This window comes from Quercus lobata, chromosome 4 (genome assembly GCF_001633185.2).
Source record: "Quercus lobata isolate SW786 chromosome 4, ValleyOak3.0 Primary Assembly, whole genome shotgun sequence".
In the NCBI taxonomy this organism is placed as follows: domain Eukaryota; kingdom Viridiplantae; phylum Streptophyta; class Magnoliopsida; order Fagales; family Fagaceae; genus Quercus; species Quercus lobata.
This window is the reverse complement of record NC_044907.1, coordinates 23,871,643-23,894,758: the sequence shown is the minus strand read 5'-3', so window position 1 is coordinate 23,894,758 and position 23,116 is coordinate 23,871,643. Positions and strand designations below refer to the sequence as shown.

The following is a 23,116-nucleotide window of genomic DNA, read 5'->3' as shown; positions in this document are numbered from 1 at the left end:
AGCAAGTGCGTAAAGATGCACATAAAGCCAACATGTGGCACAAACAAGCATGGTAAGCATATTGTCGCATGGAGCAAAAAAAGGGAAGGGCACGCAAGGAGCAACCTGACATCTAAAGATGCCTTCCAAATGGTTACATCCGAACAAGGCCTCATGGGTGTCGGGTGTAACCAAACAAGATCAAGCCCGTAGAGGGCGTCAAACATGGCAGAGCCTAGAACAAGAGAGGCTTACACAGGCATAAAGCATAGAAGCAAGCAAGCAAAGACATGAAAATAAGGATGATCCAAACCCTTTGATATGGGCCAAAGTGTATGGACGATAACAAAGACCATAGGGTCTTGACCGAGTCCAAACCAATAGGCCAAAACACAAGAAAGAAAGATAAAGGGACAAAAGGGCTACAATAGCACATGGCATGACAAACATAGCCTAGGACGAAGCACACAAACATGGCATGGAGTGCATAAGCACATGGAAGACGGCATAAAGCATATAGAACATATAAGCAAGGAAACAAGCATGTAAGAATGATATATTAGTGGTTTTTTTTTTTTTTTTTTGGTATGTTTGAAGTCATCATCATAGAATAGTGAAAAACGTTGTGAGCCATGCCGATATGTGTTATGTGGAACTAATGATATAAAAGAAATATAATTTTCTAAACCATTATTTTGAATAAAATTACTTGTTTTCATTCAATTTCAATCATTTTCAAGTTATACCTTTTTTAAGCCAAGTCATAGATGTAACGTCCCAGCAAGTCAAAAAAAAAAAAAAAAGTAATGGTTAGATATTTTTGGGACCACACGTGCCCCACCTAACACACTAACCCCCACCACACATCTCACTCATTTGCTCTTATCCTTGGCTGGCCATCCCTCACTTCTTATTTTCTTTTCTTTCTTTTCTTTTCTCTCATACACTCCTCTCTATCACTTGCTCATCCTCTCCTACCGGTACCTCCATACCACCATCTTCACCATCATTTTTCCGGCAATGTCACCGGAAAATCCTTAGGAACCTCTAAGCATCTTCATCTTTTATTTGAGGTAAAAGTTTCTAATCGTTTTTGTGGGTTTATATGCTTTTGCTTGAGGTTATTTTTATCTAAGCTTTAATAATGATACCCATGCAATTTATGAGCATTGGAAGTAATATTTATGTGTTTATATGTGTGGATTTTGTATTGGTGGAATTATTTGATGAGTGGGTTTATGGTTTGTACTAATGATGACTACCTAAGGTTTATGTATGGTGGAAAATTTAGGGGTTTTGAGTTATAACATGTGATGGTTGGTAAATTTAATTTTTTCATTGCCATTGGGTTTATTTGGAGTTAGTTGAAGTTCTAAATTCTTTGTCTTGGAGGATATTTTGATTTTTCTTTCATGGGTCTCTTAATGATGTAGTGTAAATTTTTGGAAGCTAGTCATAATGTTGGAGATGATATTAAATGGATTAACTTTATAAATTGGAGTTTATGCCTTGTGAATCAAATTGTTGAGAAACTTTGGAAGTGGAATGTATTATTATTGATGAGGTTAAATACTAGGCTTGCCTAATTAAGTGCATATTTGGCAATTCCTAAATTGTAGCTAAATACAATTTTAAGCTTTATGCATATTGTGTTAGGTTTGCTTGATATTGTTGAGGTTCTAGCTAATCTCTTTTGGAGTTGGAGAATTAGGCTTTTTGTGGGTTGCAAGGTAAGTAGCTTTTAATGGGATTTTGAAAAAATAACCATTTTGTATAAATGTTGTTTTTAGGTTAGACATGCTTTTGGAAACTACCTATGGAAACTATATTTTCCTAAAAACTATTGTGTCGTAACCTTAATATATATATATATATATATATATATATGATTATATATATGAAAATGCATCATATTTGGAATTGCATTTGGGGAAATGCATGAATTATTGATATGGAAAAATGAGCATCTTTTATTTAATCTTTGATAAGGAAATCTTGGATGTTATGCTATATTAGAAAATTTAAAGATGCTTATCTTGTCTTGTTATGTGGGAAATTGTTAGAAAATCGATTGACAAGAATGAAGTTGAAAACCTTACAAACTTTGTGGAAGTTAGATTATTTAAGGTTTTTCTGAAACTACCTGGATATAAACTATGTGTTTCAAAGTATATGTAATCTGTGAGCTTTATGTGGTTTTAACACCGTGCCATGTGTGATTTCCCGGTGATCACCAGATTTGGTCTCCGTAGTCTTTGTGACAATGGAATCAAATCCAGGTCAGTGCCCTTTCACTTTGGATGACGCGTTCTTCCCTGCTGCCCACTGGGAGAAGAGGTTCCTTGATTGTGTACGGGTAAGGCTACTGTCCATGGGGCCAAGAGACCACATGCAAGAGAGGCCCTATTTGACGCACTCTCTCTGCTGCCCATGAGGAGAGAGGAAAACCTTGAGGGTATGGGTGAGGCTGCTGTCCATGGGGCCAAGAGTCTGCATACCAGAGAGGACAATATCATGCCAGTTGTGAATGGGTGGATCCCCTAACCAGTCTATGTGGTAGTGTGGTATATTTGTGATAATTTACCTTATATTAGATATATGGTTTTGGAAATTATATTGTTGATGCTCACAAATTATGATATATAGTTTCATGGTATTATTTTGAGAAACTTTGTGTTTCATCATTTAATCATTCTTGTTACATTATTATTGCAAATGATATTGCAATATTCCGTTAGCAATTTCCCAAACTAAAACATGTTTTGTAAACTGTTCATTATCATGAAACTTGCATTTCCCCCACCCCATTAATTATGCTATTTACTAGGCGTTAGCTCATCCTACCCTCTAATAGTTTTTCAGATTTCTTAGCTATACCTTGGGTATGGAGCTTACTTCCTTGGTGATGATTAGAGTGCTATCTTAAATTTGGAGACTCTTTTTGTTAATGGTTGGTGACTTGATCTTGCTATGTTCAACGAGACCTTAATTAATTCTATTGGAGGTTAGTTACTTGAGGTTTGTTAACCTTAGGCATGGTAGGCATAGACTTGATATTAAGATTCCTTATTTTTGATAAGATTGTGACTTTGTGTAATCCAAGAGCTTTGTAATATATATTCATGTATTATGTGGAGGCACATGATTTTTAGTTATTGTTTGTAAATGTATTATAGAGCTCTGACCTGTAATGTGGAGATTTATGGTTATATATTCTTATCATATGGAAATGAAAGGAAAAAAAAGATCTCCTATAATTTGGTTTTCCAAAAAGGAAAAATCTATAGATACCTTTGGGATGTATTTCTCATGCTTTGGACCCCTTTGGGTTTGGGGCGTGACAATAGGTCTTTAAGCAAAATAAATATTTTTAATTTTTGCTCCAAAAAAATAATAACTATTTTTAATTTTTATTTAATTACCACGTGCATCGCATGGGTTAACAACTAGTTTTATAATAATATTCCAACATACTCAGGTATTGATTTTGCACACTAATTTTTAGGTATTTCCGAACTAATATTTGGATGATCTTACTATCCACGAGGTTGTCGCATTCCTAAGAGCATCCACAATAGTGGAGCTAAAACTTTAGCTATTTGGCACCTACAAAAGTCACTTTATTTATTTTACCTCTTCACACCCAACATCAATGGATCTATATTTTTAGCTATTCGATTAAAATAATACAAATAACTCATTAGAATAATAATAAAAACATCCACCACAAACTTCAGTAACCAACCACAACCACCTCCACCTCCACCTCCACCATTAGCCACAACCACCACCACCAATCCACAGGAGAAAAAAAAAAAAAAAAAAAAAAAAAAAAAAACCAAGCAGCTCTATATGGTTCGGTGGCATGAGCGAAATGGGTTTGCAGTAGACTTGGGCTGCGAGGATGAGATGGGTCTGCGGCATGGGTCGAAGGAGTGGGTCAATGGCTTGGTTCGACAGAATGGGTTAGCGACGTGGGAGTTTGACATTGAAATTTGGGTGGGCCGGTGGCGTTGAGGTTCAGGTGGGGTGACGGCGGTGAGACAGAGAGGTGAAAGTTATGAGAGAGGTGAGAGTTGAGATAGACGGGTTTCAATAAAAGAAATAGAAAAAAAAAAGGAAAAAGAAAAAGAGAACAAACAAATAATATATTGAATGGAGGTTGAATAAAAAAAATATATATATATATATATATATTTTAGCTTTCAGCTACAATGCACAACCATATATAGCTGTGCACTGTAGCAATGTAGGTAAAAAATTTACCTATACCACCACTATTGCAGCATCCTTTTTGTATATAGTGGCACTATTGTAGATGCTCTAAAGAGGCCTCATTGAATCCGCGCAGTTGTAATTGTTCTTCCCAACTCCAAGCATATTTTTTACTTCCAAATTAAGGAACCGCGGATTAGTAGTTGTGAGGGAGTTTCCTTAATCCTTACACTTCTCCTTTCTGTTTATATGATGGAACGCTCATAGTCATTACTGTGCGATCCATCCTCATTCACATTATTCTTTCCTTTTGTGTCGGAATCCATTGCCCCGACGCACATGTCTCTAGACACAGAACTATGAATTTCACTTTTGAATCCGAATTCAATTTGTTTACTCTTTCCACCAGACTACTCTCCATCAAGTTCCATATCTGCTTAAAGCAAACAATTCTCTTCTTATTCCATAACATCAATCTTTCCACCCATTCACTCTCAATGAAATTCAGTATCTAGTGAAACATCACTTCATGGATTTGCTAATTCCATATCCTCAATCTTCCAACCAAACAGTTCTTATTCACCTTCATTTGAATCAGCCCAATATCATTATCAATTTACTTCAAACGAAAGTGAATCATGTCATGGATTTAAAGATGTTTCAAGTAAAACCACTACAACAAAAAATGTTTATTACAATGAAAAATATTGTTGTAATAACATCAAAGTCATTGCAATAGTTTATGCAAAGTTTTGCAATAAAATTTGAGGTAATAGTTTTGTGTTAAAAAAATCTCGTTGCAATAAACTTTAAATATTTTAATGACAATTTTGATGTAATACTATATTTGCTATTGCAATAAACAATTTATTACTTCGAATATCTTGTAGCTGTAAAGTTGTAATTTACAACTATGTGTTTTGTTGGTTTTAATTTTGTGCCAAATTTGATTATAATTATGTTCAATCTTTTGTACCTTGTATTTATTGTGGGATTTAATTGTGAGGGTTGAGAGAGAGAGAGAGAGAGAGAGAGAGAGAGAGAGAGAGAGAGAGAGAGAGTGAGTGAGTGAAGACTCAAGCAATTGAAGACAAAAGAGTTTTCGCAGGTAGCTCGTGACTAAGCATCCTGCGAAATGATGCATGTACCCTACACATGATTCGAATGCGAAGAGTCAAGACAGATGGAAACAGCTGTTTTTTGCGAGTAGCTCGTGAGTAAGGCTTTCCTGCGAGACACTAACGGGTAAGGCCTTCCCATGAGACATTCGCGAAACATTCTATTTTGCCAGATTGGGCTATCTGATACACACTTTCTCTACCCACACTATATATATCCACATTACTCACAAATGTTGAGATGTGCTTCAAAGTTATACCCACATATCTCTACACATTTGCTTATGAATTTTCCTCAACTCCTACCTCTCCATTTCTATATCCTTGAGAGGTGATAGTCTAAACACTTACCACACCCTTTCAGAGTGTTTAGTGAGGTTTTGGTGTTGTTGGGAAGCATTAGAAGAAGCCAAGGATGACAGATGCAACATGGAGCTTGTTGCGGGATCTAGAGAGCTAGACAAGACACGGTTCCGAGAAGCCTAGTTGGAGTAGGAGCTTGGAAGGCTTAGGTACATCGGGTAGATTAGGCTTAGAGGGTCTCTTGCTAACCCATGTATCCCAGCTGATTGTCTAGTGGATCGATTACCGCTTAGAGGGTGGCGGAGAGGTTTTTCGCCGAGTTCTTCAGTTTCCTCTTCGATAACACATCAGCGTGCTATCTTGTGTTTGCATTCTTCTTCCCTACTCTTTTACCTTTCATTTTACTACTGTGTTATAATGATTATGGGTTAGAGTGGCCTGTTTGTTTATCTGCTCGCATTTACTCTATTCCGCACTTAGTATTAAGTTAGAGTAAAATCAATCGAGCCATAACTTTTATTTGGGGGTCTAAATAGCTCTTGTGTTTTCACACATTTTCAAGCATTCAGTAGTAATAGACTATAATTTCACAAATTTTATTGCAATAGATTGCAAGTAATTGACAAATATAATTTTCGTATTAGATTATTGTAATAATATATTTGTTGCAACTTCATGTTTGTTATTGCAATAAATTGTAAAATAACTAATATTTAATTATTGCAATAATATATTTGTTGCAATAAGCTGACACTTTGAAATTTCTATTGTAATAGATTGCAAAATAATTGGTATCAAGTTATTACAATGATTTCTTCAATTTAAGTTATTGCAAAAAATATTTCTTAATGCAATTTAGTATTAAAGTCTTTATTGCAGCTAAAAATTATAAGTGATTTTAACTAATTATTATTAATGTAATAATTTATAACTTTTAAATTATTATTGCAACGAATTTTAATTTGTAGATGTAATATTGTGTCTAATACTACTATACTAATTTTTGTTGTATTAACTCTTGATGTAATAGATTTATTTTGATTTTGATGTAGTGAACTGAACCTCATTTTCAGGGGCCTAATATAACTAGCTGGGGCCAAATTAAATTTCATTTACTTGACGACAATGAGAGAATCTTCCTACGGCAAGTTGAGGCAGAGTTCGAGCAGGCCCAGGAGAGGTGGTCCTACACTATCTACTGGGTGTTAGACAGACCATCCAAATCTCCTTCATGGTTTTCTTTCAGTCCAGTCAAAGGATTCTACAATGTGGACGATCAAAAATTTACCGACTATAACTTGGCCTCCTCGTTCTCCCAACTCATGGATTCGTGGTCCAACAGCGTCGTGAGCCTAGTTTACAGCATTCGGATCCCCATCTGGTTAGTCATAGAGGACTGCCTAAACGACTCAAATTATTATCAGGCTCATGAGGGCGGTAAGTATGGACTTAAGACAATGTCTTGGCAGGGGCGGCCCAACATAATTTAGGGCCTAAGGCGAAAAATTTATGCGGTGCCTTAATATGTAAATATTAATTAAACGAAATTATTTAATACTAATAAAATTAAGATTAATTTGATAAATTAAATACATAAATAATACCAACTAGACTAATGTTAATTTCATATAGAGAATTGAATATCATTGTTGAATTATAAATATTAATAAAAAGAAATAAAAATATATTGCGATTGAAAAAGATACTTTATTTTGAATATAAAACGATGCATAGTTAAATAAAGTTGTAATCTAATTTTTAATTTTATATTTTGATTTTAAGAGAGAGGGAGAGATAGATATTATTTGGTGTATGATTTTGTAGGATATTAGTTTACAAAAATCAAAGTCTCAAACTATTAGGGGAGATTAATCTATAATTGATGATTTAATACATTTGTAACATCTTTTTGAAATATTTTAGGGTTTCAATTGATTTTAGATTCTATTGGTCTTGTACTTTGAGAGTCTTAATAGAAATTAAAAAGAAAAATGCGCTAATTAAAAGCACTATAAAATGTACAAAATATAATATGATATTGTCTTTTATTGATGAACTTCATCAATTTAACTAATGAATGTTTATATCCCATTTTTTGTGATTAATAACATGGCAATTTGTTAGCCAATAGTAAAATTTGTACATCATTAATAAATAAAAAAATGTACAACCTTTAGATAATATATATAATTTTATAAAAATTTGAGCATTTAACTATGAAAAATGAGACATTTTTTTCCAAAAAAATTTTGTTTTTTGGTGGGGCCTTAAGCCTAGGCCTAACTTGCCTAGGCCTTGAGCCGCCCTGTGTCTTGGATTCGCATGATGGACCGTGTCATGCAATTTGGCTCCACGAAGCTGATTTACCCACCCGTGTCTGCTCAAACCGAACATTCCTCTCATTGTCAAGAGCCTAATATCTCCATCAATAGTGAGAGAATAATTCCACAGCAAGTGGAGGCGGAGTTCGAGCAGGCCCAGGGGAGGTGGTCCTATGGTATCTACCAGGAGTTAAGACAAGCCATCCAAATCCCTTTTATGGGACACTTTCAGTTCGACAGTCATAAAGCTCTACAATAAGTACGATCAAAATTTTTTTGACACATTTCTTCCCACTCAAAGAATATTCATGGTCCAACAGCGTCGTGAGCCATGTTTTCTACATTTTAAGCCACATCTAGCTGGTGGGGGAAGACTGCCTGAGGGGCTTAAAGTACTACCAGTCCCGCAGTGGCCATAGATATGGGCTGAAGACCATGTATTGGATACGCAAAGAGGACGGTGTTATGGAATTCGGCTCCACAAAGTTTATTCACCCCGTGGCGGACCCAGGACTACTTACGAAGGGGGGTCAAGCTAAGCATAAGAAAATTTTTAAGAAAAAAAAAATTATGATAAAAAAGTTGTATCTATGGAAGATCAAATATTTGATATTAGCATTTAGCAAAATTATACCTTAAAAAATTGAGCTCAAATTAATTTGATTGGTTTGCACGTATTTGATGTTGTACCCCATAACATCGGGTTGCTAAATTAGACCTTACCCCTAATAAAAATTCCATTTTTTTTTAGCTTCAATATTTCTGTATTCTGTTGCTTTTACTTCAACTGATCTGTTATTTCGGTTCCATCAAGAACAATTTTTTTTTTTTTTTTGCATAATTGATTTTAAAATTCTAATAGATCTAATTGGACTGTTGTATAATTGATCGTACTATACTGTCAGTAGTAGTGAGGACTTTATCAATATATATTATGTTGATAATAATTCATAGATAATTCTGGTGACAACTTGTGCCACAACTCACCTATGTGGCAAGTTATGGTTGGTAGAGGGGTGTCCTCACATGGACGCATCATCACCCCTCTATCAACAACTCGCCACATGGGCGAGTTGTGGCACCAGCATTGCTCATAATTCATATCCCATATCTGTATTAGTACTTCTAGCGACAAAGCAATTGAACAAAACAGACTTGGTTTGGGCGCACACTGGGTGCTTGTGTATGTAGTACTACAGACGAAACAGTTTTCAAAAACCCCAAGTATGTTTCCCTTCAATTCTATTTCCCTTTCTTAATGTATTATCAATGTAAAAATTAGGAATGATTCAGTTTAGAATGTAAATTATTGAGGGCCTAGTTGTAATAGAAGTCTAGCCCCATAGGTCCATACATATCATGTTAAGCAAATCCTGATGCATCTAGAATTTGATTGGTTGAGATCTCAATCTTCCCCTACAAAATTGTTACTTCTGTGAAAGCTACTGAAGCCAAGAGGTAGCATCTAATCTATTGTTGGTTTAAAGGTTAGTTTCTTTTATTTAAAGTTCAGAAGGGTTGGATCATTTAAAGACGACAGCTAATTGTCATATACTAGGTGATGCGGAAATGAAGCTACCATGGGTTAGCTACATAGCTTGAAATTGGTTGACTGCCACTAGTTTCTTGAGGAGTTAGGAACCTATATATCTCATGTAGAAACCAATGGTAAATTAGGTCCTGTTATCGCTTATCTATTGGCAGGAAATTATTCAAGCCTTTTGTATAATTGTCCTTCCTTTATAAGCCACTACAAAAGTTTATAGTCAAATGTTTGGCCAATTACTTACTGGTTAAGCTTTCTCTAATTGAAACTTTGGACCATTATTTCCTCAAATAAATACTAATTTATAGCATAATTTCCATAGATTCTTCCATACTCCACCAACATATATAGGAGTAGGACATAGGCCTGTTAACAATTATAGCATATAAGTTTCCTAGTGTCAGTGTCTTGTAAATTCTTTATTACCTTTTTGTCGAATCTAGGATCACATTTAAAGAAACAATATCTAATTGTTTAAGTTCACATTTTGGAGCCTTTCTAAGGTATTCATATCTAAAGTTTCAGCATTGGGAATAGATTGTGGATTTTTTTTTTTTTTTTTTTTTTTTTTTTTTACAAATTACTCAAATTTTAGCTAATTTAAAAAGAAAAAAAAAAACATTATGAATAATTAAGTATAAACTACTAAATGCAATGAGATAAAACCAAACAATTAATGAATTCTCAAAACCAAATATAAATACAATAAATAGCACTACTATATATAAATATTTACTTTGAACTAACATCACTGTTATTCATTCACGCAACAACATAGTAAAGGGTACTCAACAACACTGTAATATACTAATACTAATATATTATTATATAAAGTTATAAACAAAATGGTAAAGAAATTGAGAACCCCCAAAAGGGAAAAAAAAAGGATAGCAACAATTTTTTACAGTTTTTCTCCACGATTTGAAACACGAGCAATTTTAAATTATTAAAGTACAACAATACAGTGTACAACGCATAGTATCTCAAAACAAAAGCAATAAACTAATAGTATATACTATATACACTATTTTGACTGAGTCATTTGTAGCACTTTTTTTTTTTTATGGATGAACTTTGCAGCACTTAAACAAAGAGAGAAAAGAGAGAGATATATAATGGTGGTACTGCTATTGCTAAGTGAAGGACATTGAGTAACTCAGTTAGATTAGTTTTATTTTTTATTTCGAATGTGTCAAAAGGAGAAAATTGGGTTTTTCCTTTAGGATTTGGAGGCCACGGATTAATGAATGGGTCATCTGATGGATTCTTTTTTGGGTCTTTTTTTGTATCAATTTTTTTTTTTGGTACCAATTAAATATTTTGGGTTTTAATGGACCACTTTAAAATTTTGAGGAGCAGGGACCAAATTCTAAGATTTAGGGGGGGCCAGTAAGTAATTTTTGTGTGTAAATCATGCTTATATTATGTACTATAAGCAAAAATTGGAAAAGCCAGGTGGGCCAAGACTCCCCCCCCCGCGCGTGCCTTAAACGTGGCTGCGCTACTGGATTCACCCCCACTTTGATTCTCATATTGGAGGAGATGATGAGAGGAGAAAATAGAAAAAGATGAGTGGCCCAAATATTCTTTCTTCTCCATTTTCTCTATTTTGCAAGTAGTTCATCAAAAAAGTATAATACTCTTTAGGTTACTGTCAACTAGTCGACACTCGTGCTATATGTGGAAAAATTTGACAATAAAAATGAAGAAAATAGTATATAAGATTTATAGGTGTTAATTTTATTTTCAAATAATGTGATTATTTTATAATAAAGTATAGTAAATACAATATATTAGATTTTTTAAATTAAGCTATCTATATTTGTTATTTGAAGTGTTTTAAATTTTGAAATTTTTAATTTTTTTAGGGATACATAATGTATTATACATTCAATTATTGTACAAGACAAGATATTTTGTAAATAATATAGTTTGTTTTTTTTTTTTTTTTTTTTTTTTTTTTTTTTTTTTTATGGATTTGTGATTGGAATTTGTTTCTAATGCTCTTTAAAAATGGTTCATCATTCGTATATCTTGAATGATCTAAAAATGTATTAAGTAAATCCATTACTTACATTAGAAAAATTTATAAGACTTTAATAATATAAGAAAAATGTAACTTTATCAAGAACTTAACAACATTACATTAAAAATGTGATATAATTGTAAATAAAGTAGCTACTCTTTTTACGCAAGCCACGCATCACAAAGCATCAACATTGTTGTAGTTACTTCTATCTTATGCCCAATATCTCATATTCGTATTCCTATCCAACACACTATCCCTCCACAACTGCAAGTCTACATAAATACATTGAAATGCAGGATTTTCATGACGATTGATTGAAAAAAAAAAAAAAAAAAAAAAAAAAATTCTCCTACATGTTAGAATCGTACTTCTTTTCAATCTTGCATAATAAGAGGACTCTGGCCACTCCATAGTACTACAATCATGGATAAGAGAAATAAATAAAATTAGGTAAAAAATAAAATAAAGAAGGAAAACAAATTATACAACACAAAATGTATATTATGTTTAATGTTGCCCTTACAAACAAAACTATTCTTAGTTTCCTTCAATTGAATCAACCCCACCATCAGTTTACTCCAAATAAAAACAATTTGATTCATGAATATAAAGTTGTTTCTAGTAAAACTGAATCTCATCTTCAGAGCCCAATATAACCCGATCATAACCAGAACCCATTAGGCCCAATCCTAACCCGTAAAAACCCAAATCGTGTTCGCAGGTTGTATTAAACATTAACACCCCAAATTTTTACCAAATTTAAAATTTAAACTAAGTTATCCCAAATGAGTACAAAGCACATGCTAGATTATATTTATTTTAGTGCATTCATGCATACATAATGTTAAATTATTGATTGCCTCAAAAGTATAACAATAAATTTTATTATTTAACTACTTAATTCTAACACTCCCATATGTGTGGGCTCAAACTTTCTTATAATAAATAATGTTTAATACATGATATTTTAAATGGGAGGTAGAGTAGAGAAAATAGGAATACTCAAACTTCCTATAATACTATATTAAATTACATATTGTTTCAAAAGATTTAACCACTTAAGTAGTCTAACAGGTTGCCACTTGCCACAGCTCTGTGGACACTAAAAGAAACTTCTCTTCTGTTGCACCGGGTATTCGATCAGGGAACCTTTAAAGCCAATATCCTCAAGTCCACGCTCTTCCAATACCCTTCTAAAATCCTCCATTTGCAAGTCAAGGTGTTAATAGCTTCATATGAATACTTTGGCATACATGTAGTAGAATATAAGTATGTGAGATAGAATACACAAAACGAAGATATCTAAATAAATAAATAACTCATCTACAAAACGTTTTTAAGACAAGAAATTATTGTTTCACACTTTTTGAGGTATATCACTCCACACATTTCCCCCATTTTTAAGGTCAAGTATCCCTATTTTTCAAAAATCTATATCCATAATTCACATTTCCCACCATATAATGTAAAAGAATGTCAATGTGAACACTTTTTAGGCGAAAGCAATGAAATCTCTTCTAAGATTTATTTCAAGAAAACAGTCCGTCAAATTTTTTTTATCGTTGGTCAAAATAATTATATATAAAAGCTTTTAGTGGATTAGTGTCAAGGCGGAAAAGTTTTACCTTCCGACAAATAAGATTTGTGTTGGGTTGGAGGACTAAACCGAAACTCGACGATGGGCTCGAAACATGGCCCAAAGGCTATTGGTGAAGATCCAAAAAACTCACTTTATTTTATGCCTTGGGCTTAGGTTGAGACTGACAAGAATGGCCCATAAACAATTCCTACAGTAGACACGTCAGCATGATTTAAAAGCATACTGTAAGAAATAGCCCAATAGTAAAATGTTTCTATAGAAAATAACTCAACGGTAAAATGTCTCTGTAGAAAATAGCCTAGCGGTAAAATGTCCTAGTGGTAAAGTAAGACAGAACAGAATAAGCCTCTAGCTGTTAGCTATTTTACAGATTAAGGAAAGTATCCAAATTTTCAAACTCATCATCTATTGGCTCTAGAGAAGAGTCTTCTAACACAACAATATAAGGAAAAATTCTATAGTGATAGTTACATCATAACCTTCAATAATAAATGAGTAAATGAATATTATGGGCTACATTATAACAAATAATGAGAAAAACTTAGTGTGAGTTGAAGGGAGAGAGAGAGATTCCAGCTAGCGCAGCAAGATCATTATAGTGTCAAGACATGCTCGTGAATATAGTATAAGTAGTGAGTAATGAGGAACATTTCAGGTAGTATGAGTAGTGAGAGAGAGTGTGTATAGTAAAGCTGCTGGGGTTTTTTGCTGGGGATAGATAAGTGTTTATAAGTAGGGGTATGAGGAGTGTTTGTGAGCTAGGAGCTAGAGAACTTAGTTTCTAAGCTTGAAACTAAGAGCTCAGAACTTTGCCAGAGCTTCGAGAACGTTTAGACAGAGAAGTTAAAGAAGAACTATTTCTATCAGTGTGTCCTTTAGTGTATATAGGTCCCCCTGAAGGATTAGTGGAAAGTTCCATTTATAGTTAAGTTTGAGGGGGTAATTAGCAAATAATCTTTACTAAATCTTCCTCAATCTTTAGAAAATCCTTAGAGAATTGTTCCTAGAATTTTGGCCAAGATTAGTAAAATCAACTTTAGGATGTTCTTGCTGTTTTGGATAATAACAGCCAGGATTCTAGCCTAGCGTTAAATGCTAATTTGGCCTTAGCTGATGGGATTAAAGCATGTATTAGGCTAATGATCTTGGTTTTGTTGCTGCTAGAATTAGAGTTCCCTCGGGCAGATTGTATCACCCCAAGCTAGATGTCAATCTTGGAGCCCTATGTTGGGAACTCTGCTGGGATCCCCTTTGGTGCCTTCCGAACCACATTTCCCCAAGTTTTCTCCATTTGGGTTCATGTACTTGGTCCATGAACCAAAAAGTACACGTTTTTGGCATGATAATGAACTGATTTCATGTTATTCCAGAAGCTTTCATGACCTAGTTATGGCTGCCCTTGACCCTTGACTGAATGGGTTTGAGAAGGAAGGAGATACAGCTAGCTAAAGCTTTTCAACTTTTTGTCATATCACCTCAGCTTTATGTCACATGAGAAATGATGGAATTCAGCTTGGCAAGGAAGAGTTTAACCCCTATTGGACAGGTGTCCCTCTTCTGATCTGATTGGACATGCTAGAATTCATGGTGATGGGCTCTAACTATCAGGTTGTGTTGAAGTTTGACTAGACAGCTCACGTGAGCTTCAGCTACTGGGATTTGTATATGAGCTGGGCTAGCTCAGCTGGGCTTTAAGCTACCTTGGGCTTAGTCATCCCTACAAAAATGGATGGCTTTGCCATAGGTAATATACATGGGCTTTTGTAGTTAGTTGATTATGGAAAAATAAGCATAGTTCCCATAAATTTTGTTGAAAGAAATATTCTTGAGAGGTGAGTAATTTATATTTCCCATGAGTTAGGGACTTTAGTATATATTTTGCCAAGAAATAGTTTTGGGCTTTGAGCTTAATGTAATTGTTTTTGCCAAAATAATATTTTGGGCTTTTATAAATGGTTGTCAAAATAGATTTGGGCTTTGTAAAGTAGTGCCAACATAGTACTTGGGTTTTATAAAATAGGTGCCAAATTAGTATTCTGGGCCTTGTAAAATGGTGCCAAAATAAGTATTTGAGCTTTGTAAAATAGTGCCAAATTAAAAGTGCCAAAATAATATTTGGGATTTGTAAAATAAGTGCCAAATTAGTATTTGGACTTTGTAAAATAAGTGCCAAAATAGCAATTGGGCTTTGTAGGATTTTGTGAGAATATTGTTGTGTAGCAACAAACTTAGTAAGAACACCGTGTAACAACGGGCTTTAGAGATGCTGTATCATAACAGACTTTTAGAGGGCCATATCACAATGGGCTTTAGAGGTGCTATATTGTAATAGGCTTTTAGAGTGCTATGTCGTAACGGGCTTTAGAGGTGCCATGTAGTAATGGGCTTTAGAGATGCTATGTACCAACAGGCTTTAGAGGTGTTGTATTGTAACGGGCTTTTAGAGTGCCCTGTCGTAACGGTCTTAGAGGTGTCGTATTATAATGGGCTTTTAGAGTGCCGTGTCATAACGAGCTTTAGAGGTGCCGTATTGTAACAAGCTTTAAAGGTGCCGTATCGTAATGGGCTCTTAGAGTGTCATGTCATAATGGGCTTTAGAGGTGTTGTATCGTAACGAGCTTTAGAGGTGTAGTATTGTAACGGGCTTTAGAGGTGTTGCATCATAACGGGCTTTATAGGTGTCATGTAGTAATGGGCTTTAGTGGGGGTTTTGTTGGACTTTTTGAGTTTTGCCCACAAGGTAAATGTTTTTGGGTTTTTTTGTGGAGATAGTATAATTTTGTGGCCCAATTTTGGTAACAACATGATAGGTATTTTTGTGAAAACCTAAGTTGGATAATATGTGGGTAATATGTGTGAGAAGGCCTAAGATAATTTATGGGGCTTATATATGGCATATTCGTGGGAGCCCAATAACATGGAGAACACTTGAGTAATATGTGGAAAATATTTATGTGGGCTCAAAATAGTTTATAAGCTTATGTGAGTATTTTTGTGAGTGGGCTAATGAAATTAAGGCCCAAAAATTTGTACCTCAATAGCCAGTAAAGTAAAAACATGTTTAAAGAACTCTTTGTGTGCGTTTAGCTCTAAAATAAAAAGTCAATCTATTTTAGTGTGCGTTTGGGAACCAATGAAAATTATAAATTATTTCACTATTCAGCTTATTTTTACTACTATTCATGGGTCACAATGTGCTTTTTGATACTATTCATGGGCCCTATTATACTATTTCAACTAACTTTTACCTTTATCTACAATACTTTCAGTAATAAGTTTTCAGTTTCAACAAAATAAATAGTATTCAAACAGACTTATTCAGCTTATTTTTGCTATTATTCATGGGCCCCACTGCACTTTTTGGTACTATTTATGTATCTCACTATACTATTTTAGCTAACTTTTACCTTTATTTATAGTACTTTTAGCAAAAAGTTTTCAATTTCAGTAAAATTAGCGGATCCCAAATAAACCCTTAGTAGATTTGGAGACAAAACGACTGAACTCTTAGCAGATGTAAGGATTTTCCCTATGAACTCTATTTTACTCTTCTTCTTTTTTTTCTTTTTTTTTTTTTAATTTTTATTTATTGAATTAAAAACTTTTATTGTTGAAAAAATGGAAATATAGCAAACAAAACATACTTAGGGAAGAAGTCCCTAATCAAGGCAGGACCCAGGGAATCCTTCTATATTGAGTTAACAAAAGTAGGGGGTCAAGCTCAACATTGATCAGAGCTACCATAGAAAGCATTTCTTGTGGGCAATAGAGTGACCTGCCATATTTGCATCTTTAGGGATCCATATTGCTTTGACTCAAGGAAGTTTTCTATATATGAATGAACTCTACTACTTGTCTTTATTGTTTATATGATGATGATGCTGAAAATCGTCAGTAATTCACACAGTCCTCACGTGCTTAAGACAACTCCAGCACAATATAGAACAAGAAAACCTTAGGAGAATACTGGTATGGTACCAGTCAAAGACCCTCTGAAAGTTAAGTTAGAAAGCTTTTCACAGCCATAGAGTGCCAGAATTGGGTAAATTATGCGCACCTTAGTTTGGGAATGCTTTAGGGTTTTTATAATAGTATAGAACTGATCTTTTTTTCTTAGGGAAGATTAATTTTTCCTTATAAAGAAGATCCTCATCAAAACGCATATTTTACGAGGTCCTTTCCATATAGTGATTTTTTTTTACTAAGGTTAGTTGTGAGGCGCAAGATATTTGCTTGTGAAGATTTTTAAGGACTACTTAAACCATGGGGATGCCACGTGACCTTACCACCATCCACTCTATATCTGTTGGCTTTTTTATCCAACCGCCATGTTGGGTCCGTCCTCTTGTGTACATGCCCCTCGTCTTCTTCCCTCATCTTGACCACGAGCCAAAGATACCGTCACTCGTGGCTGGTTTAGTAGAATGGGACCGTCTACCTCCATTTTTCCCTCTTTAGTTGCCCTTTCACTCTATGGTTCCGTTGCATAACATTAGGACGGATCCATGGAGTGAGGGTCTGACTTTAACCTTGGGAGATGCGTTCTGATTGAAAAGCTAGCCTAGGGTCATTAATGCAATAGGGGCATGTGTCATATTTTTAGCAATTGATCGCTCGAACTGAAGCGTCCCTTCATCTTCCGTGCCGTTCCCCCTATATATATGTTGCTCATTCCTCTCAGTTTTTACTTTTCGCAATCAATTTCCTGATCAGAGAACTATCGTCTTCTTCAGAAAACCTTTGTGCCTTCTAACTGGTGTAACCATCTACTGTAATTCATTTGTCCCCTCGCTTTGCACTATTCAATTGTAAGTACCTTTCTTCTCATACATCCACCTTTTTCAATTTTTTACTTAAATAATGCACGCCCATCGCCTGTATAGACACATAGAGTCTTAGGATTTTTATCCGTCACGTGTAGGTGACCAATATCTAGTAAGGCGACGAGTGACCAATTGTGGGTCCGCGAAGGAGCAGGCTACGATGAGGTGTTTCCATAAGGTCAAGGTGACCTCGGCACCTCTGACAGTGAAAGGGTTTCGTCATCCAACTCTCCTTCTGTGGGGGAGGATGAGGATATAAATGTGGACGGGTCAGAGAGTGATTCCAATGATGGTTTTATTGGTGCTGAACCCCCCACTCAATCCGTCATAGGTCCTAATGGGTTTAGGGAGTTTATTATGATTCCATTGTGGACAATAAATGACTTCAACTCTTCCATCAAGCAAACACATTTTAATACACTTAGGGAGAAATACCAAATCCCTACAAACATGCCAATCTGTCTACCCTTCAAACATGAAAAGTGTTATTATAGAGGTCTGGAAGACGTCGATGTGTATAAGCAAATGTTGAAGGTGGGCCTGAGATTCCCTCTTAGTGCCTTTCATCGTTGTCTTCTACAGTATCTTGGACTATCAGTCACCTAAATCTCTTCGAATGCTTGGAGAGTCTTCTTGGAGGCAGAAGTCCTGTATGGGGTCATGTTCGACGAAGCACAAAGGATGAAGGTGGAAGAGTTTTTTCACTTTTACCGTCCATCCGAGATAACCCAATTATGGGGCATGTATAGTTTCGTGCCTAAGAGTCCGTTGCTTAGGTTAGTATGCGACACTCCTAATTCGAATAGAAGCTGGAAGAGTCATTATTTTATGTGTCATCTTGGCGAGCAGGAGCACATGCCTGTTGACAAAACTTGGGATATAATTCCCCCGACCGGTATGTATCCGTTCGTCTCAAGTCTTCATTTACTTGTGTTTATTTCATCTGATATTCTAACCGTCTTTGTTTCTAGCTCGAGACCGTCCAGAAGTTACCCTTGAAGAGTGGAGCTTTTTGGAAAAACAAATTTACGAAAACTAAGCTGTTGGAGAGATCATGGTTGAAGTTGGTTACCTTGGATGCTTTCCATTGGTACTGCGATGATCCTGAACCAAATTGCTGCCTGTCATTATGATACGCGAGTCCGCCAACGTAAGTCTATTGCCTAGTATTTGCCTTGCTTTTTATTAGCTTGTCTTTTGACCCATCTATTTTTATGCAGAAATGGAAAATAGCAAGAGGAGGGCCTTTATCAAGCAATAGGCTACTGCCAGGAAGAAGTTGGAGGGTAGCCAACCCCCTAAGGCGGGCCAGGCTAACCCGTCCACCAAGAGAAAACCATTAGAAAAGGTGGACCGTCCACCCAAAAAACCAAAGGTTGGTTTGGGTCCAACTGTTGGTGAGACCCCAGCCATCAGTAAATTGCCCCCAAACCTGGTCCAAGTATAGGGAAAGGACTAATGAAGGGCCAGGTTCCTGCCATCGAGGAGTGCCCCATCCTCCTCCGTGAAGATACAAGCTACGCCCTCAAGCAACTCTCGTCCATCATTGAGGACGATGATTATTTAGACTTGGGTAATCACGCGACAGAGACCATGGGGGAGACGGGTCTTTTTAGTTTGAACGATGAACTTGTGGGCTTCTCTATTGATTGGCGATATCCTGGGCACATGCCACTTCTCTTGAAAGGCAGCTCGCACTGGACTGGCACACCAGAGGTAAGGACACACTGTTAGTTTCTACCTATGTTCGAATTTTTTGAACAGTTCCCACATATGTATGAATAGTCAAATCATACTAGTTAGAATTGGAATCCGCATTTTTCAACTCAACTATGTCTTAATCCCAATGATATTAGGCTGGCCCTATGGATCCTGTTAACTATTTGTTATCATATATATATATATATATATATATATTGGGATCAAATGAAAATGTTACACCAATCCATAACTTTTTATAGGATTAATAATTTGAAAATTTTGACTATTAGATGTCATAGTTTCATTACTCTTACTATGCATGCCAAATTTTGTGTTTTGTGTATAATGTGAAGGTTAAAAAACATGAAATTTAAACAATTTATGATGAGATAGTTATTGATCTTCAATCATCTTGATATTTTGCAAGCATGAATGGTACAAAGAAATAATGTAATCTAATGATTAATATGTCAAAATTCTCTTTCAATGAAAAACTGTGGAGTGTTGTAAAATTACATAAAGTTACACCAATTGTAACTTAAACCTAAACATGTATGTGTGTGTATAAACCATGTCTCTCTATTTTACATTTTAGCGGCTTTTCTTTTTTAATTTTCAAATGAGATTGGGGGGCAAGCCTGATATCTCTCTTGTCTGTTGGTTGAAAGAAAGGGACAATAATCTCATGTACTCATTTTTTTTGGATTAAGTTATTTTACACTACCTAATAGCAACAATGACAGCAATGGCAACCCAACCTAGTGGCTGTAGTGATGATTGAATAGTGAAAATGCCCATGGGACAAGATTGAGTAGCCTAACTCCCTTTTGCATCTTTTCATTTTATGGAAATTGATTTATATCGAAGGTTGTGTTGTGCTTGTGGTTTGAGAAGAACACCTACTCTAATAGATGCACACTTGTCTCCATGTGAAATTTCCGTTGTAGTCATGACCAACTTTCATGTCTTCTGATGAAATTACTTGTAAAATATGATGGTTTGTGTTTTTGTGATGGAATTTGGAGTTGATCAGACATGCGACCCTCTTCTCCACATTAGCTGCCATATGTGTTATTTTTTAGGGTCTATCCTAACTCAGTTCATTTACTTGATATAAAATTTTTTATTTGTCTTAGTGGTTAAATGTGGAATCAATTGGAAAAAAAGAATTATCTTTTCTGTTTTCTAAGATCTAAGCATATTAGCTTCTGCCCCTCTCTTTGCATTTGCATTTTTTTAATAAGTGAAGGATAGAAGTTAAATAACTAATGACTAATGAACAATGTATGCAATTGAAAACATACATACAGACATATATCAATTGTTTTATGATTTTTTTTTTTTTTTTTCTATTTGTTAGTTGCATTTTGAGTTTTTGTCTTTGTCTTTGTTCTTAGATCTCTCTTCTTCACTCTTTTTTTTTTTTTTTTTTTTTTTCACAAGGATCTTTTCTTACTCAATAATGCAGGTTACCACGTCATTGTTGAAATTCATGGTTGAATTTGTGCTAAACAAAGCCCAGTATCTGACCTTTGACTCTTCTTTTCAAAATGGCATACTTCTTTTACGTGAAGTCAGTAAATTAGCTTGTGTTTGGGTCAAGGATTTTATCTCTTCCAAATGTTGCAGATTTATATGCCTTTAAATGCAAGGGTAGATGGATTTCCTTAATTATTATTTCTAGAGGTAAGAAAGTAAACCTTGATTTACTTTATTTGCCTGGTGGTTTTATTGACTGTGATGTTGAAGTCTAATAGGATCTTTTGTTGGATGAGTAGTAGTTTGGTTTGTGTATTATTCTGTTTTTGTATTTTTCCTTAATCTAAGAATGGAATTTTTTTTTTCTGTTTCTTGAGTAGCTTTTTGTGCAGTAGTACCTTTTACAAAAAATAGCACTTTTTTTTATATTTTTAATTACATGTTCTTGAATATGCTGGACATAGATCGTATAATTTCTTGCATCTTTTGAACCTTTTTCTGGACAAATTCATACATGCAATAAAATTCGTATGACCTTTTTTGAATTTTATTGATCTTCTGAAATCAGATTATAATTCTTTAGGAGTTGCTTTGCTATACTAGCATTCTTCGTGCATTGGAGCTCTTGCCCCCCTCTTTTTGATAGGTTCATTTGAGCTTCCCCCTTAATTTAATAAATTTATTTTATTTTCTAAACAAGATCTTTCAAAAATTTTATCTCACCTAGTAATGCTGAGTTTAATGAGAAAAGTCCGGGGATATACATTGGTATGAGCTTTAAATATAAGAAATAGAAATGTTGTATTTTGTCAATCTAGAATTAATATATGTTATTGGCTTATTTTCTTCCTATAGAAGTCATAGATTAACCTCAGGTTCATATTTCATGAATTTAATTTTGTAGAGAAACTGTAGAAGCACCACAGTGTAATGCAACCTCATCCTTACTAGAAGGGGTCATCTGAAGTTTTTCATAGCATATGACTTTGTATAGGATAATTTTGTTGGTCAAATCGCAGGTCATCATGTCTTTCTTGTTATTTGCTATATCAATATTCATTGCCATATCAATAGTTGTTTTATTTTAGCATATTTGCTGTCCTTGTTGAGCCTAGCTAGTGTTTGACCTGGTGCATGCAACATGTGTATCTCTTTTACTGTTTGAGTAGGTGAAATAATTATATCGCTATCTTGTTCTTGTAATTATGAGTCTAATCGTCTCCTCATAGTCAACTATTCATAATGTTTCATGATGAAGGTGTTGACATCAAAATGATTTCTTAAACTAAGCTTTGTTTCTGTTTTTCTTTCTTCCCCTTTCAATTTTTTTTTTAATGAACTTAAATCATTAAAAGAGAGTTACTTTTATGATGAGAGCAAGGTCTGACTAAAGGGCTGTTATATAAAGATCAGTGCTGTACTTTGAAACATTCAAGCCATAGAGTTAATTAGAATTCTACTTAGGCTTTCTCTTGACAACTTCATATCTCTTGATATCACTAGGGTAAATTTAACTCCAGTATGTCAACCTTTTATTAATGCGCTTCTTGGAAGAAGGTATTTCAAAGAGGGGGTTGTTCCTACAACTAATGAGAACACTTTCCCATGCTATTCTGAGTTGGATTCTAGTGGGGAACAACGTTGTGAAAAGACATCCAGATGATCAATATATATGCTACCTTCCTGCTCCAATTCTTAAAGGAGTGAGTTGATTTTTCCTAGTTCATACTTAGGATTTTCTTTTGAAATTTTCGGATGGCTTATGTTTTGTTATGATTAATTACTCTGTACCATATTGCAATGATGTTCTTAAGTGTACATGTATGTGGACAAGCCAGCATGTGCTTGCACAGGTTGTCATCCATTTGCATAAAATTAGGCTAATGGATGACAACATAGATACTTTTGTGAATAAAGAATCAATTTTTTCTGTCATTCTTTGTGTTATTGGAAAGAAGCTACTCATTCCTAGTCCTTACCTCACAAAATGTTTGTGCATGGA

General features: G+C 34.8%; 1 long non-coding RNA gene across 1 annotated transcript; it reads left to right on the top strand.

The window, feature by feature from the left end:
* Nucleotides 1-885: 885 nt before the first annotated feature.
* LOC115987820 lies at nucleotides 886-1,722 on the top strand. Its single transcript, XR_004091224.1, has 2 exons — nucleotides 886-1,052; nucleotides 1,636-1,722. It is a non-coding gene; the product is annotated as an uncharacterized LOC115987820 (long non-coding RNA).
* Nucleotides 1,723-23,116: the final 21,394 nt, after the last annotated feature.